Here is a 5,000-nt window from a genome sequence, read left to right on the forward strand (position 1 = left end):
GTTGACGATATATGATTACTCAGTTCTTATCCACTGCTTGTGGTTGACCACGCCACTTGCCCCCCAAAGTGAAAAAAACTGTCCTGATGATAACCCCACATCCTGCTCTGCCATCTTTCAAAACTGACCCATCGCAAGTAGACATGAGCAATATCAAGGCGTGTTAGACTCTTTTTATTTTATAGACCATGTCTTGATTTAAGTTGTGACCAGGTTCATAAAGCCTCTTATTCATAAAGAGGGGATCGACATCTACATTAATCGTCTGATCCTCCCATGGTGGCACTTTGGGCGATGCTTGAAACGAATTGGCAAAAAGTTTGGAAGCCATAAAATTCTAATATCATTTTTAAGCGCCTTCATATATCCTCGTTTGCCCTGTCTATAAAAGTCCTGATGTTGTCAAAACCGCTGACCATAATCTCTCACTAATTTCTTTCCACTGTTCCCTCTCATGAGACCCTAACGGCTGCTATGACATTAATCTCGCTTACTCTCTGTGCAATGCTTTGCAATCCTGTCTCTGTTCTCATTATGTCTATCCTAGTCATTCTTTTGACACCTCGAGGATAATACGCATAGCATAGCTTCATTCTGCATGGTTTCAAGCCTTCGGAGCCTCCCCTGACCAAGCTAATAGAAAAGTGCTGGTGCTGCATAATCCACCAGAGCTCTTACTGTACTAATGTAAGACTAGCCTCAGCAGAGGCACCCCGGCCTCCTATCCGCGACAAGCAAGTGCCCTGAGCGGCCGCAGTCGCCAGCTTGCACTGTGTTAGTACGTGATTTACTTCAGCATCCTTGCTTGAGGCAGTGAAGCCAATGTACATACCCAGATATTTATATGTTGGACACCTTTCTCCACTGTTTTGTTGTTTTTTTTTAGAGTAAGTGGCACGTTGCCTCTTTGTTTACTCTGAAATTTGGTCCTTTTCTTCATTTATAACCAGCCCCAATGTTTGAGCAAGACTAGTAAATCTGTCCAGCGCTGTTTGTAAATGGCGATGAGTGGTCCCCTTGTATCATATATCATCTGCATATAAGATTGGCTGAAACGGCCCTTAAGGGTATTCCTCTGAAGCTATCCTGTTCATTAGTACATTAAAGAGCTATTGTGGCTTAAAAACCCCCCTGTGCGAGTACCTAGCTCAAAACGTTTCTCCTCTGAGAAACAGCCTTGAAACCATACGCAAGCTTTCCTATCTGTCAGATAGTCACCAATCCATTCCCCCTCCAGCAACTTTCTTGTTACAACAACCCAGTCTTGTCAATTCATACAGAATGACCTCCCCATTAGCTTTATTCAAAGGCTCCCTGTAAAATCTATAAAGACTCTACACTTTTCTGCATTATTGAATAAACACTGAATTACCTGATGTTCCCTTTCCCTTCATAAAACCGTACAAATTATCGGACAGCTATCTTCAATCATGTCCATTAGTCTATTTAATAATATTCACTCCGTCATTTTACATATACAGGGAGTCAGAGATTACGGTCTGTAACCGCCAGCTGATTTTGGAATAGGTATTATAATAGCTTTCTTTACCAGGCCTTCGGTAATCTACCCTCCGGCGTAGGCCTCATGTTAAATAGGTCAATGAGAGGGCTTGTTCGTCATGTCTTGCTAATAAGTTGAGAATATCATATGTCACTCCATCTTCCCCCCTGGCGAAGTGAGTTTTCCCTCTTTTAACAGCATTTAGAAGTTCGTGTGTAGTTATTGGCTGACTAGATACTGCAGTGATGTTTGCGGATGAAAACAACCTGTCCTTTTCTTTCGGCTTCCCATGCAAAACAAAGCGTCACGAGTGCTCCTGTGGTAATGAAACCAGAGAAGATGCCTTTGCCCATTTCTCAATATGTTTTGTTTGCCTCCTCCTCTGGGTGTGGGGGACCGAATGTGGTTATGTGTTTTTTTTTCTTCCTTTGTTTTTCCCTCCTTTTTTTTCTTCTTTTTTTATTTTCCTCTTCCTTCTTTCCTTTTTTCTTTTTTTTATCCCCCTTTCCCCCCCTTACCTTGTTTACATGGTAACCATATGTCTTTGAGACTTTTGACTTTCCTCAATATTTTGCGCGAACTCTGACCAATACTTTTCTCTTACTTCCCTTCTTTTCTCCCCACACATCTTGATATGTTACGTAGTATGTCCTTATCTTCTTCCGCCTACCTCTTCTAAGTGCCCATTCCCTGTGTGCCATCCTTAACATTTGTGTCCACCCTTTAAGTGTCTTATCACTGCAGTATCTGTTTTTCCGTGCTCTCGTGTTTCTTCTCCTTTCTGTGTGACTTAGCCTTTGTAGGTAAACATCTTTCTATCGCACTTAACAAATCCTCGCTGAACCTATCTAAACTTAGGGGTGTGTAATCTGCTGTACCAGCCCTCCATATTGTAAATAAACAATTCTCTGTCGCTTGTGTCTACGACAAGCCTTTTTCTTTTGAATTTAACTTGTTTTTTACCTAAAGCTAACTTAAAATAAAAGGCGAAATGATCACTAAGTAGTTCACTTTACTATTTCACATTCTCCTTGAATCCCCTGACCGCCAAGCAGACAGGCATAATCAAGTCGTCTAACCCTTGATGTGTGTGTCGCCTCTTTTACTATCTCCAGCAAGCATGCCTCGGGCCTTTCTTTGAGAAATTGATAAAATCTGATGCCGTTATCATTTGATTTTTACCCATCTCTAATTGTGGGTGCCTAGCATTAAGTCACCCACTATCAGAGTCGGAGTCAGAGAGTACATGCAATCTGGTAGGTAACCTGAGATGCAAAGCATCTCCAGGAGATGTATACATTTGCAATATATACTTCACCTTCTGTAAACTACAGCTTCACATACATACACTTTCAATACCTTTATATTCTGCACGGTATCGCTCTAGCAGTTCAGAAGGTATTGCACTTTTTTCACGTAAGTAGACACTCCCCGTGTCCGGTCTCCGGAATTAAGAATGATTATGCTCTATAACCATTGAGGCTTTAAGATGATTGTGTCACCTTTAGTGTCCGCTAGTTTCCTGGAGACAAATTACGTCTATGTCCATTTTCAACACGAAATAGTGGACGTCTGTTACTCTAGTAAGTAAAAAACTACTACACATTCCACGACATTATCTTAATACTAACCCACACTCCATCAGACCTTTATGGTTTCCCTTATATTTGGCAAACAGTTCCTGGAATGTTTGCCCCACGTCTTCCTGAACTAACTCCCACTTTTCTAAGAAGTTTACCTTTATCCTTTTTTTTTTTTCTTCTGCGTCTTTGCATTTAAGTAACAATGACCTGAAGGTCGTGGATGTTGTTCCTTCCACTACACTCGGAATTATTTTCCTTTCTTTTCCCTTGATCGTAATTTTACTTTCTGTGTTTTTTCTCCAGCCACTAAAACACTGTATCTTTCTTTGGGATATCTTGCTCGGGAGCTTCTTCCTCAAGGCCTCCACTCCCTCTTTTTCATGTCTGCTACAGCATCTATCCATCACTATCGCAATCATTTTTTTTCAATTGCATCCATCCTCTGCATTATGTATGCGCAATTCAGCAATTGCAGATATCCTCTTTATTTACTGGAGAATCTGCATCACTGTCTCTCGTCGTTTCCTGGGCTGCAGTTCTTCTGTCGTCTGGCCGTTGATTTGTTTGTTCATGGCCTTCCGGTCAATCTTCCTGGAGTTGCAGTCCTCGCGTGGGGCCTTGCAACCAAGCATTGGGGGGCGTACAGGAATACTCTCCTGCACAGGTCGTCTGGGTGGGTCAGTCCTCTTGCCTTTTCCTCGGTTTCTTTACGGGAAGCCGAGGAAGTAAAGTTCCACATCTCCTCCCCTTGTGCCTCGCCTTGCATGACAGAGCCCGCCAGCATTCATTGTGCGAGCCTCCGCAATTGCAGAGCAGCAAGGTTTCACCCTCTCTCCTTTTTCTATTTTTTCTTTTTTCTCTGCAAAGCCTGGAGTCATGCTTCCTGCCGCAGAAAACCTGCCTCTCTTGTGCACCTGGCGTCCTGCTGACAGGTCCACGACTTGTGTCCCCATCTGCTACACTTGAGGCATAGGACTTGGCGGCTCCCACATACGGCGCCACCTCTCCTGTACCCCGCCCCAGATATGAAAACCTTCTCCGGACTTCTCCTTTCATGAGGGCAACCAGCTGCCATCGCTCCTCGCCTCTTGACTCGTGCCTTTTCACCCAAACAATCCTCATCGTCGCAGAGGAGGAAGTCTGGGTCTATTTCTAATGGGTACTGAAATATAATGACCTTCGTCATTTTTTTTTCCCCTTTCTGTGGGACAACTAGCACTGTCCCCTTATATCCCTGAGCTGTCAGGAACTGCTCCGCTTCCTCGTCCTTTACCGTAAGATTATACGGTCTTCCTTTCGCTTCCTTTAGCAGCGGCTCAAAATGCAATGTTCTTTTCCAAGTATTCCTTTGCCCACTTGAGTTTTTTCAATGAAGGACATTCCGCAGGATTCTGGAATAACAGCCTTCTCCTGCCCTTCCCACTGTCACTGACCACTGCCTATGTTTGACTTCCTTTCCACATCGTCGTCTTCATTTTTTTGTCCTTTCTTTCAAATTCACTTTCAGAGTCACTTGGAGTTGTCACTCCTTGCTGTCTTTTCTGGATCGCTTCATGCGTTCCGTTTAGTGCAGTCCATTTCGTCCAGTTGCCAGATCAGAATCCAGGGATCACCGAAGTGCAACGGGGACCATGTTGACAACTGGCGACCCTTGAGGTCAGTCCGCCTGATGTCAGTCCGCAAAGCGATTTTAGAGTTTCGCTGTGGTCGCCAGCGAATACGCTAGGGCAATATGCAATATAATCACATAGCCTTGAAAATGATAAAACATACGCAGAGATCGGTTAAAATTTTAGCTGGAGGCCCAAATCCACCTCACCGCTCCTCCCTGTCCAAAGGCACCAAGGGGGGGGGGGGGGTAAACACAGGATTCTAGGAATCTTTCACGTTGAGGACACCCAACTAGAAACACGTCC

General features: G+C 43.8%; 1 pseudogene; it reads right to left on the reverse strand.

Annotated features, from left to right (window-relative positions):
• Positions 1 to 3,958: 3,958 nt before the first annotated feature.
• The window catches only part of LOC147472405 (uncharacterized), an 8,950-nt pseudogene continuing 7,908 nt past the window's right edge, over positions 3,959 to 5,000 (reverse strand).

Source organism: Penaeus japonicus, unplaced genomic scaffold, assembly GCF_977035675.1.
Source record: "Penaeus japonicus unplaced genomic scaffold, GWHDUDI00000001_assembly GWHDUDI00000002, whole genome shotgun sequence".
Classification (NCBI taxonomy): domain Eukaryota; kingdom Metazoa; phylum Arthropoda; class Malacostraca; order Decapoda; family Penaeidae; genus Penaeus; species Penaeus japonicus.